This window comes from Cydia strobilella, chromosome 10 (assembly GCF_947568885.1).
Source record: "Cydia strobilella chromosome 10, ilCydStro3.1, whole genome shotgun sequence".
Classification (NCBI taxonomy): Eukaryota; Metazoa; Arthropoda; class Insecta; order Lepidoptera; family Tortricidae; genus Cydia; species Cydia strobilella.
This window is the reverse complement of record NC_086050.1, coordinates 4,255,230-4,270,971: the sequence shown is the minus strand read 5'-3', so window position 1 is coordinate 4,270,971 and position 15,742 is coordinate 4,255,230.

The window sequence follows — 15,742 nt, the reverse complement described above, 5'->3', positions numbered from 1 at the left end:
TGTGAGTATTCCTTTACGAGTAACAATTTCTGTGCGCTTTGGTTATCATTATATACAACCGCATTTATAGTTTTGTCAATAATTTCAGACATGAAGTTTCGAACAAAACATATATCTTTGCATACATCACCAATTGCTAGGTACTCCGATTCGGTACTCGATAAGGCTATGCAACGTTGTTTTCTAGCTTCCCAGTTAACAACATTGCCACCCATTTTAATGACAAAACCTGTGTAGGACTTACGATCATATAGATTGTTGGCCCAGTCTGCGTCTGTATAGGCACATATATTTAAATTACTTCCTTTATAAAAGTAAAGTCCATAATTTATTGTGCCCGCTAAGTATCTCAATACACGTTTAGCAGCACGCCAATGATCCATATCAAAGCAAGTACTGTATTGGCTAAGTTGGCTACAAGCATATGATATGTCTGGACGGGTACAGACTGACAAGTACATTAAAGACCCTAATAGCTGTCTATATTTATATACATTTTCATCTAAACACTTGTCCGACTTATCAAGCTTACAATTTACAACCATGGGTGTGGAAACTGGTTTACACTCAGTCATATTAAACTTAGCCAATAAGCGTTTTACATAGTCTGATTGATCTAAAATTAAAGAATCTTTTTGTTTAGTAACGTTCATGCCTAAACAATTTTTAAGTTGGCCTAAATGTCGAATCTCAAAATGTTTTTCTAATAGAGACAAAACGCCATCTACACAATTATTGTGGAACACATAGAAGTCGTCCACATACAAAGCTAATATTACATATTCATTTTGAGTTCGTTTTACATAAATACAGGGTTCGCATTTACTCTGCTCATATCCATTATTACATAAAACATTATGAATTTTAGAATTCCACATACGGCTTGCTTGTTTCAAGCCGTATATGCTTTTCTTTAACAAACATATCTTATTTTCAGTACTAAAGCCTTTAGGCTGCTCCATGAAAATAGTTTCATCCAGTTCACTATTTAAAAAAGCTGTTGTAACGTCTATATGATTACATTGCAAATCAAGCTCTGTAGCTAGAGAAAAGAGAATTCTCAAGGTTGAGTGTCTAACAACAGGTGAGAAAGTATCTGAGTAATCTATTCCCTGTTTTTGGGTAAAACCACGGGCAACCAATCTTGCTTTATACTTGTTAAATTTACCAGCGGCATCATATTTACGTTTAAAGACCCATTTACATTTAATGACGTTAGCTTGCTTTGGACGGTCAACTAATTCCCATACACCGTTTCTAAGAAGAGCATCATACTCACATTTTATTGCCTTGCACCATTCTTCTTTGTCGGGTGAACTCATGGCTTCTTCATAGGAAATAGGATCGTCTAATGAACTGGAACTAGCCTCTGCTAGCATCGTGGATAAGTCGTAGTCGTCCAATTTCTGCGGCATTTTACCTCTTGTACTACGTACGGGGCGTTGAGGGTAAGATGCATCATCAGCTGATGATGTAATCAGCCCTCGTCCTTGACTTGCACCCTCCGGCTCCGGCAGAGTTGGATTTACATCACCTTCATCAGAGGAGCGGTCTTCGCCAGTACAGTACTGTACTGGTCAGACAGCGGAGACCATGGAGGTGGCGTTATTTCCGCATCTGAAACATCAGAAGAGCTAGCATTAGAATTATTATTGGAGTTATTACTAGACTTATTCCTAATATCACAGTTAATTTTATCACTTGGAATTTCATTATTGAAAATTTTATCATTAACTATTATTTTTATTATTTATTAGTACAATTATTCTGATGAAAAGCTCCATTGTCTAAATAAATAAAATTATTATTATTGGCCTCGCCTGATTCAGCCTGCTTGGTTTTTCCATAAAACTCGGTTTCAATAAAGGAAACACTCCTTGAATAAATGACAACGCGAGGGTCAGATGGGTCACTCAGCCTATAGCCCTTACAAGTCTCACCATAACCTACAAAAATGTATGGCTTAGCCTTGGCATCTAGCTTACGACGTTTTTGTTTAGGAATGTGAGAATAAGCCACGCAGCCAAACACGCGCAAATGGCTAAGATCTATTGGTGATCCAGTCCATACACACTCAGGAATTTTGTTCAATAGCGCACTAGTAGGGCTCCTATTTTTTAGATATATTGCCGTCATGACAGCTTCCCCCCAGTAGCGATTCGACAAACCCGATTCCTGCAGCATAGCACGTGCTTTCTCAAATAAAGTCCTGTTAATTCTCTCAGAGACGCCATTCTGATTTGGACTGTAAGGCACTGTTGTCTGATGTATAATACCTTCCTTCTCAAGGAAACTGGTAAGATCATTATTACAGTATTCTCTACCATTATCCGAACGAAGGACTTTAATATGCAAACCCGTTTGCTTCTCAACCATATTTTTGAAGTTAATAAAATGGGAACTCACCTCATTTTTAGACTTCATCAAGTAGCCAAAGGTCTTCCTACTGTAGTCGTCAGTAAATGTCAACAAGTAACGGGCGCCGCCCCATGTGCTGTCTTGCATTGGGCCAGCGACATCGGAATGGATCAGCTCCAGCGGTGATGCAGCACGTCTTGCACTTGCCACAGGATAAGATGCATCATGCATCTTGCCTGCCAGACAAGGAACGCAGCTGCGTAGGCACTCTTCTTTGCCCTGAAATACGACACCAGAACACTGATCACCATCACCGAGCATGCGCATACCTGCAATTCCAAGATGGCCCATTCTCTTATGAAAGAGATCCAAGGGCAAGTGTCCAGCTTTTAAGGCGCTCACTGTCCCCTGCCTAGTATGAAGGGGCTTGGAGTCTGCCAGGGGTAGGAACCTATCTTGTTGAGCTTTTAACCTATATAGACCATTAAGCCTTTTGGCTGAGAAAATTGGGTTGCCTGTAGTTTTACCATCTGAGTACACATTACAATCATCTTTGGAAAAAACAACAACATAACCTTTTTGAGTCAATTGAGCAACTGACATTAGATTATTTGAAAGACTGGGAATTATAATTACATTTTGCAAAGTGACATTTGAAGAGATGGGAACCTTACCAATAGAATCACTATGGATTTGTTGGCCGTTGGCCACTGAAATGTTGCAAGACTGTTTCTTTATGTCCAACGCGAGGTTCTCATCATTCACCATGTGACACGAAGCACCACTGTCCACGATGAAGTCAGGAGCCGCAGTCGCGGAGAACGCAGTGGCAAGCATGGTGTGCCCCTCAGCTTCCCGTCGACCAGCCTGCTCTCTTTTTCTTCTAAAACATCGCTTCGCCACATGTCCTCTTTTATTGCAAAATGTGCAAACTATATTCTTCTTTTTAAGGGTGTTTGCAGTATAAGCTGAAGAAGTTTCTTCAGTATTGCGCCGGTGGTCTTCTTGCAAAAGTCTCATTCGGACTGTGTCCGAGCTGAGATTATTGGTTAGGCATGCGGTTTCCAGGCTTGAGACAACTACGTCGTATTCTTGTGGCAGCCCTGACAAAAGGATCTCCGCCACCTCAGCGTCGTCCACCTTCTTACCAATGTCCTCCAGTTGTTGCACCAAGCACATGACGTTATCAATGTATTCTGACATAGAAGCAAAGTTTCTGTATTCGACCCGATGTAGTTGGCGCAGAAGTAGCACACGCCTGTATAGCCCTTTATCTTCATAGCAGTCAGCCAGCTTCACCCAAGCCTCTTTAGCCGTCTGGCAGTTTCTTACATGCTGATATAAAGCTGGCTGAAGCGACAAGCAAATACGCGCAAGCGCCTTCCCGTCGCGCTCCGCATCGGTGTCAGTGCCTTCGACACATTTCCAAAGCCCTTCCAAAGTTAACACCATCCTTACCGCAAACTTCCAAGAAATATACGTTTCTATACCAGTCAATCTCTCTATTGAGGTTATGTTAACGGTGCCGCCCGCACTGGCCGTTTTTGCCAGATTTTGAGCCATTCTTGCAATTAATTCGTACTCACAATTTCGTTTGCAGCTTCAAATGCGACTCTTCCAATATATCTGGGCCCATAACCTGTTGGACAGACTGGCAGCGGGTTACCACGTGATTGGAGAGATCTTCAAATAAAAGCTGGGCGACTGTATTGATTGAGTTTTATTTTACTATCACTTACAGGCCTTTCTAGACATTAATAATTATTAAATAAAACTATGAAAACGGATTATATCGCGTATATTGAATTTATAATACATCCCGACGTTTCGAACTCTTTACAGCGTTCGTGGTCAACGGGTGACTGAGGAAAAATTACAAAATGCAAAAATACCCACATACTAAAATAATGAACAATCATAGACTACAAACTTTAAGGCTGGTTGTACATGCAAAATCGGTTCATAAGGCTAGTTATACACTATAATTATTTTTCAAGTAAAGATATATATATATACGCGATAAAAAATTCATGGGATGTATTATAAATTCAATATACGCGATATAATCCGTTTTCATAGTTTTATTTCATGAGTAACTATCGCGGTAACCGAAGACAATATTATTAATAATTATTGTTAATATAGTGTAAAAAGTGTAAAACGAATTAAAGTAAAAATAAAATGGGACGGCACAAGTAAAAGGCAGGCGATCGGCATCAAGCCATAGACAAGAAGAAGAAATATGACATTTAGTGTTGTCATGTACATATCCGATGTAGAGAATAGACAATTAAAGTTTATTTTTAACAGACCTAATGTTCACTTATTACCAACAGGCAAACACGTATTCTCATTTGCAACTATTGCAGTAAAAAATCCTTAACCCAGGGCCGGATCTAGGGTAGAGCGAGTGGAGCGGCCTCTCTAGGCGCCGGATGGCAAGGGGGGAAAAAGAAAGGGTAAAAAGCTTTAACGAAGGGCGCCAAAACCCCATTTCGCTCTACCCTGATCAAGGACTTGGGCCGGCACTGTTAACCTATTAATTACTCTGGGGCACCTCCGCAAAAGTAGGTACTTAAAGAGCAAAGTACCTACACTCTACGCTTATTCTTTTCAATTTTCCTTTCCGTTTAATGAAATTGTCCTCAGTGTCCTCAGTATTTTCCTTATGGAAAATATTGGAATCAAAAAGTATCTCCTTTTCCAACAAAGGAAATAAATAACGGTTCCGGTCGGGGTGAAGTCGCTCGCTTACTCTTTTATCCTTTGTGGGGAAAGTTAGCGTGATTTCATGTTATGTCAGATGGTTTCCGTTGCTTATCTTTTTGATTTTAGTCGGCACGTGCATCTAAGTAATAGTAATTTTGATTTAAAGAACTAATTTATTTTTAAATAAAGGAAAAAAGGACCGCTTCGAGTGAGACTCATTGAAGTCAAAGCTCGGTTTACCAGCATCACTGCGCTGAACTCGCGAGTCTTAAGACTCAGGGACACCAGCCGGCCGCTCTGAGCTATGTATCGAGCTAGTATTACCGGATCACGGAGAGGTAGGAAATATCCAATATATCATTTTTGGGTGTTTATATATAAGAACCATCGATTGTCAGTACCTAGTGTTGCAGTTAGTAAACTACAGTCTTCATTCACAAATATCTGAACACTTACGCTTACGCATATCTATTGTCAAGGCGTTAGAGTGAGTGATATATCTGATGGGGACTGTATATACATTAAATGTTCCGCGGGCTAGGCGTCATTAGGAAAAAACGACCAAAAACCTACGCAGTTAGCGCCGGGCGCCTCGCCTGTCTAACGAGGCCTAGCTATTATTGTGTTGGTAACAGAGAGTATTAAATGAATAAAGAGTATTAACCTGTCACAGACATAAGGTGCGTCCACTCCACACCGCAGTTAACTTTTGTCGATCAACACGGTAACATTAGGCAACTTACCTAGTTACTTTACTGTCGCAGTGTTGCTCCACAAAAAAATAAAAAGAGAGCCTTACTGCGCGGGTGTGGTAATAACAAAAAAATAATAGTCCATCGCTTACACCCAATAACCTAGTTCATTTTAGATTCCATCAACTGAAATTCAATAGTCCTTACACCCTGGCGGGTGCTGCCTGAGCTGCCTCTACGGGCAACAGACGGGCGCTGAGAACTGATTCACGTACGCTGAGTGAAGACCTAATTTCGATTACCTGTTGATCGGCAGTAACGTTATCAAATGAGGTAAAAGGAGTGGGGGATGTGTCTCTAGTTCTACTAGATAATTAAGGGCTTATCATCAGCATGTTGATTTTTAATAATTTGACTTTTGGCTGCCTAGATTGCTCAAATATACGTATGTGAGACATCTCCACGTCCACAGCGAAAGGGACGAAGAATTAGATGGACAAACCCCAGTACTCGTCCCTCTTTACACAGCAGTATACCTAAAATGGAATTATGAATTCTCTTTGATGTAAAAATAAATATGTTCACTTAATCTACCATCCTGTCCTTTAAACTAGAGGTCCCCAACGATCAAAGGAATATAGAAAATCAATGAGCGTTTCTTGGTCAGTGAATTTCACTCCGAGCTATCGAGGCTTAGATTTAAATCTGTGCGAAGTAGGGTTGGCTCAATCTGTAGTTCTAACCTTTTAACCGTTGATAGATGGGTCGTTTATCAGTAATGTAGGGTAACGTGTAACTGACTTTTACGAGGGTAGTCTAATAGGCAGACATCGGAATCTAGGGGGTGTAATTTATTGATTGAGGTAGGGTAGGGGATAAACTCAATTATGCTTTCAAGTGGCATACGTCTTTTAGAGCTGAAGGAATTTCGATTTTAATTCAATTGATCAAATTCCAAATTTAAATGACGTAAATTATCCGCGAGGCGGTTTCTACCACTTCAAGGGTTATCGATGCTTCTCTCATACCTATACTAGTGATCGCTCCGAGTTTTGTTTGTAAAAATATAATTTTATTGAAAGTATTAAACATGAAACAAAAGAATAATTAAATTCCCTTCTTTATTTTAAAGGGCATTTTTGAAACTTCACATCATCATTTTTTCTAACCTATATCGATCACATAAAATATGCTTCGTGTAAACTTTAATATCAATTTGATCATCGACACGAAAGAATACTTACAAATAATATATAATAAGAACAGGATAAAATAGAATAAAATTTTATTCGTAAGCACAGACAAACTACATAATATAAAAATAAAACATAGAATAAGATTAAAGTGCCACGAAATGGCCTCATCTCAGCATATTGCTGGTGGCTTCCAGCGCTGATCTTCCGATGTGATACAGATCAAGTGATCAAGATATACGAACGAAGCTGGGGGCGATCACAAGTATTAGGGAAAAGCATCGATAATTTAATTTAACTCTCTTCAGCTAAGCGTTAACAATAAACAAACTTTAATTTAAATCGTGCATTTTATAAATTTTTGTAAGTACTAAAAGGGCCGATCAGTTGGGCAGCTCGGGTACATTGGGCAATTGAGCTGCCATTTTAGCATCTTAAATATAACAAATTATGTTTTTGATACACACTTTGATTACTGGCAGTGTGTGGCTTCTCCCTTGTATTGTATGGAGTGGCATACCGATAAACGGACGGACAGACTAGACGGGCAGGACGAAACTATATTGGTTCCGTTTTTACCTCTTGGCTACGGAACCCTACTTAATATACGGAGTGTAGCTAAATAAAAGCGTGTAGTTTACATATAGGTTAAATTGGTACCAGTTTCTTACACCTTACATTACTAAAAGTCCCATTTTGCTGAATGTAAGTAAAGATATCTGTTTATGCTTCCACGTTTTTGTGCCTACTTATACTACTTATAGGGACTGTCGCCACTGTCGGTGAAAAATGACCCAGTTTCACTATTGGCAGATCTCACAATGGACCTAAGAATACGACTGGATGAAAGGGTGCGATATGCCATTGAATTAGTAAGCCATCTAATTTTCTATCATTTCTCCTTTTCTAATTCCACTTATTAGAAAAGGAGTTCCGCTTGTACTATTAGTTGTTGTTTATTATGCAACACGGCCCAGGTTTTGTAGGATGTTATGTGCAGTGAACGACATTCTACAATTAAGCTTAGAATAAATTTAAAAGTGGAAAAAACCAAGTCTCACCCAGCGCAGACTTTTCTGCTTGTTAAAAAATAATTCTACAATTTGTTGTCAAATCATTCATAGAGTTCAAAAGTACTCTGTAAAAATAGTTTCGATACAATTCTAAGAAGTCCGGTATTTGGAAGCCCTGTTAGTAACTCTTTTGAGTAAGAAAATTTTCAATAGAGAAAATATATATATTATACAAATATAATTTTAGTCAATAAATTATTAATTTATTATTATCTCTACATTATCAAAAGCAAAGCGCTGTTTATTACCCCTCATTCTCTGCTCAAAGTAAGTACCAAGTACCTACCTTCCTTCAAGAATATATCTGCCATCACGGATCTCATTTTATACGATGCCAATAATCATAACCGCTCTATCTTATGCCGATATCGATATTAAATAAACGTAAACCAAAGTAATACCGCAGCCGTGGAGTTGATGCCGTGTTTATTTATATTAGAGGGCTGGATAAAATGGTACTCGATATAAAAATAGCCGAATACGAGAATAGTTACATGAACGACGTAAACATTTAAATTGTATGAGATTTGCTATAAGAATATTATAGAGCCCTCATAGCTCAAGAAAATTTTAAAAATCAGCGGAAATACAGTCTAGCAAAAAAGAGTAGAAATTAAAAAATGGCAACACTCTAGTGTCGTCCCGTTTTTCTTAGATTGATTTGAAAGGGACGACACTACAGTGTTGCCACTTTTTAATTTCTATATTTTTTTGCCAGACTGTAATTCGTATAGTTTTGAAAATTGGTATAGTTATACCTTGTGGTATCCAGATAAACATACTATAAAAGTCCTGGAGGGGGAGGGTGTGCTGAGGGTGTAGCTGTAACCTCTGTCAAAGGTTAGATAGCAAAAGATAAAAAAATATATCAGATCATTCACGGCTCTTCTTTTATGGCCCACAGGGGTCAATAAATTAAATTTAAAAAATGGGCCCTGAGGGCCGATACAGACGAACTGCAACCCGACTGCAATTTGTATAGAAACTGCAACCCGACTGCAATTTGTATAGAAACTGCAAGTCGACTGCACTCCAACTGCAACGTCGGCAGTTCCCATACAAGTTGCAGTCGGGTTGCAGTCCGCCTGTACCGGCCCTAAGACAAACATCAAGAATGCATTCGAAATAGAAGCTTTAATAATTCCCCACCACAATGTTTGGTAATTGTAAACAAACGAACATCAAATGTTGCCGTGTTCATTTAGATTGCAGCAGCAAACATGGCTATTCGGTTCCGTTGTGTTTGTATTTGCACTGGATGTTGAGGATTACAGATTCATTTCCGTTATAGTTGTTTTGTAGTCAGGATCTATAATAACTACAGTCCTACCAGATACATACTACATTATGAATTTTTCATTTCTCATGCTCTGAAAGTGGGTCAGTGTTGTTCTAAAAAGTGTGCAGAATTTGATACGTTTCTGCACTAGAGATTCGACTTTCAAAGTACGTAATTGAGTTTTAAATGGATTCATTATACAATTTCCAATAACGATACATTACGTACGTTTATGGCGAGACCACCTGGCCCATGTTTTCGTGATTTTTAACATATGATCAGGGCAAGTGCCATAATCTCCTCCATGTCAAGCTTGGCACTATGTTAACTTTATGCAAAATGTTGACGTGTTACGGATTGTTAAGAGTGGCGTATCATCACGTCCGGTCTCGCCGTCACGTCACGTCAACGAAAGTGGTTCCGTGCCGATTACCTGGTTGTATGATTCCAAGTGCCTGTCTAAAGAGTCACTGTAAGAACCATGGTATAGTATCTCTGAAGAGGAGTAATGTAATGCTGATAATAATGCCATCTCTGGGTTATGCTGGACATATATTCCTCAGCCGTGGTGCCCTGCTGAGCTAAAAAGCGGTATCTCAATTGAAGATTGCATGCAAATAAGTACCTTAAATTTGAATCATAACGTTCCATTTCCAGTTCATTCGTTTTTGAGATACCGCCTTTAGCATAAGGAGGGCTGAGTGTGGCTAGATATCATTCTTGTGTGTAGATAGTAGAAAACAAAATATACCAAAACAAATATTTAAGCAGGTAACTTAATCGTATTTAATTAAATCTAGAAGAATATATTTTAATAAAAAATGTTTTGATAGTGTTACTAACCTTACGTTGCAAATGAACTAGGAAACAAAATAAATTTGAAACGTAAAAGTAGTTTTTTTAATATGTAGTGCAAACACCGTACAATGACAGACTGACGTATTTAGACGAATAAAAAAACCAAATGACGTTTGGTTTGACGGGAAATTTTGAAATTATTTCTAAGTTGTTTTTTAATATAAATTCCGTTTAAACATATTTTTGGTCAGATTTATGTTAAGATATTAACAAACAGCGTTTCTTTATATCACAACCAACCTTGTAAGTTGTGTTGAGTTGTGCTCTTACTCATTCAACCAAACCAACGCAGGCAAGATGAAAAGCAATGCCGGCCGGGCCGCGCCGAATCTGTGTACCTTCTTGTATGTACATCGGTATAAGGGCAAGGTAAGTAAATTTTCGAGTTTATAATATATATATACCTCCTGAACATTTATTTATTATTTCATCTTTATCAAAAGCTTTGATAGAGGCTTCGGGTAAAGCATATTTATGAAATGTTGGCGATGGAACATGGAACATTGTAACATTTCAAATAACAGCCGTTGAACTAGCACCATTCTTAGTGCCCGTAAGGCCCGTCATACACGTTGCTCTGATTATCATAATTAAGATACTATTTTCCGTGCCTAGGTCTTAATCTGATAAATCAACTACAACCTGCCAAAATTAGAAAGACATACATCTACTGATAAAATCCAACCACAATACGTTACCTTTGTCGACATTTTACATGAATAATATCCCGATTCACTGATTTCTTGTTACCTAACATTAAATGTGACAATAGCACACCCTTAAAATGCATGCTCAACACTTGTCCTGTTTCGCTGTAAAATAACCTTTTTATACTTTTGATAACATCTTAACTGTTAATATATTTTCAGGTATTAAAAAGCTTTCAGAATAAAGTTGCGACACGGCAGGTATCGTGCTTTTCTTCGATAAGTTTTTCGATGTTGTCAATGGCAATTTCAGTGAACCTAAAAAAGGAAAATCTACCTAATCTAATGCGCTGTAACACCCAGATCACCGCACCACAAATTGTGGATAAAAAGCTTGAATGTTCTCAAAACTATGAAATATGCGACAAAAATGGATCTAAATTAAATCAAAAAAAGTTGGATCAAACTATTGAAGCTTTCCAAGTTATTTTGGGATCAAGAAGAAGAAATGAATTAGGTTGCCTCTAATTATTGTTTAAAACATAGTCAGGAAATAAATTGTTACATACTTGCTGTTAAGTTATTTTCACGGAAGTGCGCTTAAAGCGTCGCTGTATTTGCATGTGTCTTAGTTACTTGGAATGGAACGTATGTAAATAAGTAGGTACTTATAAATAATATATTGTACTTGATTCAACATAAGTTTTCATTTATTTATTCTGAAAAACTGATTTATGTAGTTTTCTAAGCAAATGGAAATTGGTACGACAAAGATTACTACATAAATCAGTTTCCAATATTAAAGCGTTACATGTAGGTAAAGAACCCATAAGTACGTGTGTGTGTGTGTGTGTGTGTGTACATGTGTGCGTGTTTACTGCATATACAGTCTCATTAGTTGAGAGCAGGACCACTAGGGGCAGCACTAGTAGAGACGTGAACGTGAAATGTCCGAGAGTTTCTTATCTATTACAGTAATAACATATACTAATCTATGGTAAGAACCAGGAACCAGCGAAATAAAAAAATAGTTTGAGTTCCTGTAGTTAGAAAATGGTACCGGTCTATATACGAACATCGAAAACTATTAAAGCCTCTATCGCTCTTGCATAATTCGAGCGGTAACTACTTAGAAAACGAAAAAGGTTCCTATAATAATGCAAGAACGACTGAGATACGTCCTCGTCTCTACGTCCATAGACGTTCTTTGAATTCCGTGGTAGCCGTCATGTCTGATATATTCTACTCCAGATAGTTCACCATTAAACACATGGGGATGGAGACTATATAAAGGAGCCAAATGTATAAAAAGTGTCCATCAAAAAACAGTAATTAGGCGGCGCCACCATACACCGAAATACTACCAAAAACAACCTACGTTATTTGGTCGGGTTATTTGTTGCCTTATATGGTTCATGTTATACTCATGTCCCAGAGCCTAACTAGCGCCACCGGAGAGATTAGGAACAATATTTAAAGCTGAAAGCGGTCACTTTTGCAACAATTCTGCCATAAGAGATTGGCATCCTTTCTATAACATCCATACACATGGGTATTGATCATTGGTGTCGTTCGATTCGATATAGTCCGTTCTTCTGCAGCTGTAGCATGTTGTGCTGTGCCGGTGTCTCCGCAAGCCTTCACACCTCGTCGGTCAGGCCTGAGGGCCTAAAACCGCAAACACTGAAATTCGCAAATTGCGGGCATCTTTCTCTGTTAATTACGCCTTGATTGGAGTAAAAGAGAAAGATGAGGTATAATGTAGGTAAGCGGAATACTAACAGAAACATTTTTATTGGCCATTCGTGGACTTTGTGTGTTTAGTAATAGCAATAGGAATAACACTCGGTATTTTGTGCGAAATAATAAAATGAGGGAAATCCCGGGGCAAATAACAGCGAATACCTAGACTTTAACCTCGTGTTCCTTTTTGAGTTTACTTTGAACTTTATACAGCTTAAATAAAGTTGCTTTTCCTGTGCGATTGTGTGAAGAAATACAGGCGAAATAGGAAATGTAAACTGCAACAATTGTTACGTTTCTGTGGCAACAAATTGCTTGCCTTAATAAAATCATCATCATCATCATCATCATGTCAGCCGATAGACGTCCACTGCTGGACATAGGCCTCCCCCAAGGCTCGCCACTCCGACCGATCCTGCGTCCTGCGTGGCGTCCGCGTACCGGAAGACGAACTGCCGGTAGGCCTTCAACGAGATGGAGCGACGACCTGGTGAAAGTCGCGGGAATTCGGTGGTTGCGAGCGGCACAGGATCGGTCTTAATAAAATACGAAAAGCAAAATAAATTCTTTTTAGACTGGAGATGACCTTTGATGATGACCAAAAAAGAAAAACCTGTGATGAAAATGTGTCACCTACAATTTTCAATGCAATTACAATTATTGGCCCATTCAGCGCTAGTGAAGACACACTGTCGTTTTGCCTCTACGAAACATTTTCGCTACATACCTACCACCTACCTAAAAACAAATAAAATCCTAGAGCCGTAATCAAGAAGATTAAAGAATAAACAACGTTATTAGAAACGTTTATAAATATGATTTCGGCATTATATGTATTATGTATGGCTTTCAATAATATCCGATTTATTTGTCAGATTCGAATATAGCAACTATATAGCAATATTTTACATAAGGTGACTGATAAGGTGAATGTAGTGAACTAGCGTTTGTACACAAACTCCACTTACAGAAGGTCTATAGAGCAGAAGGAGCGAAACTCTTCTTTTCTGTGTCTTTTGTGTCTGAGCACGTATATGTAACGTACCTATACAAATACGAAAGTTCTTGTCCTATGTCGACGGTCTTCCCAACCAAAAACTTTATATGCTGGTCTCCTCCACATTGACTTTAATTAACAGATATAGCCGTGACCACGGGACAACGCCGTCCTCGTAACGTCGGAGGTAAATTTAAAACTTAATTTTACGCGATTAAGTCCCATTGTAGTAAATAATAATGAGATGATAGCCGATCAATAAATTTGCGCTCAGAGCTGTCATTCACACTCGTCGCCGTCGTCGTTTTAATCAGGGATGTTGCGGATGCCGATCTTTTGACATCCGCGGATGCGGATGCAGATGTGGATTTTTAAAGGCTCACATCCGCGGATGCGGATGTCGAGATTAGGCACGTTAAAAACGTCAAATATTACACTTTAGTAATTTTTATTTAAAAAAAAAACGAAACTTAGATTTGAACAAGAATATAGGTGCCCCACAATCGCATTACTATACTAAAGTCCAAATAAAACAAACTTTTCACTTCTTGTCGATGTCCGTCGATGCTCGATCGACGAATCACAAAAACGAAACGATCGAGATTCCTATTGGTTAATGACTAAATTAACTAGCACTTATACGCCACCGCTAAGACGTTCCTGTGCCTACCTGTTCCACATCCGCATTAAGCTCCGCATCGATTTTATGCGAATGCGGATGTTGAAAATAATGCGGATGTTCCGCGGTTGCGGATGCGAATATTCGCAACATCCCTGGTTTTAATACACGGCAAGTACGGCAACCTATTGTCGTCCAACACTTACCTACGCCTACGTTGGCTCAACAGGTGCTTGAGTTAAGCACCATTGACTTGATTGATTGCAGCTGATATGCATCTCGCTCGTACTCGCATATATAAATGCGAAAGTAAATTACGTAGACGTATAGCGTATATGTCAGTTTTGACCTGCCAGCGACTCATGGTCATGGTACGGGTACGGTCAAAAGTCAAAAATTCGTCGAGAGCGATTGGGATAAATAAAATAAATCACCACTTGAATTAGGTTTCAGTATCTTATTTCGCGAAGCCAGTCCATTGCCACCCACCGAGGCCATGAAAAAATTGTCAATTGACACATGATTCATCAAAATTTTCATACGTACACACGTACAGACGCTATCAGATATATCGGAGCTGACGGGGTGCTCAAAAACATCTGAACACGCACTCTACCGCCTTGAGAATAGAGGCTTATCAGCACCGATATTTGTCAGCACCTTGGCCGCTTTGATATATCTGATGGCGACTGTATATACCTACTCACATACGACATATACAGAATGCTGAAAATAAATCAAAAGCATAACCAGTTCTTCTGACTTTATCGCAATCGGGCAAAGATGAAATATTTCCTAAGATTTTCTTGTCAAGATGCGGCCTTTATGTTGAAAATAAATATTTACGTGGTCAGAACAAATAAACAGTCGGAATGTTATTTCAGCCCAGCAATAATCCGACCACAACGAAACCCGGCTTATATGGGACTTGCTAGACGTATCGTATAAACTACTTATCGCGGTATAATATCCAAGGCACGTATCTTCTAGAAAATCATACCTATTGTATTAAGCAGTGGAGAATACTAAGCGTGTTCGGAGTTTCAAAGTAGCCGAAGGCTTTAAAACTCACCTGCTTAGAACTTCTCGGTTAAAATCTGGCCCGGGGGTATAGCCACTTAGCCACATCAAAGTTCGAAAATTGTCTTGTCTAAGGAAACAAACAGATCTATGGACAAGACTTTCTTCTTTCGGTTTTAAACCGAACCGACCGAAGTGCATCGTGTCGGCCTTTCTTCATACAGCACAATATTCTAACTGTTGCTTGCGTGTATATAGCTGAGGTCTGTATGTTTGTTCATAAATATAAAGATGAATTCATAGAAGCACAACAGATGAGCTCTCGTAATGTTAGACAACAATATAAACATAAATTACACAAACCAGCTACAAAACTAGAATTAGCATCTAAAAATTCATACATCATGTGCATTACAATTTATAATAAGTTACCGGATGAATTTAAAGGGGAAAAGAATACAACATTTAAGAAAATGATGAAAGCTTGGCTGTGTGGGAAATGTTTCTACAGTGTGGGCGAGTTCCTTAATAGTTAAGTTAATATAATATGCATG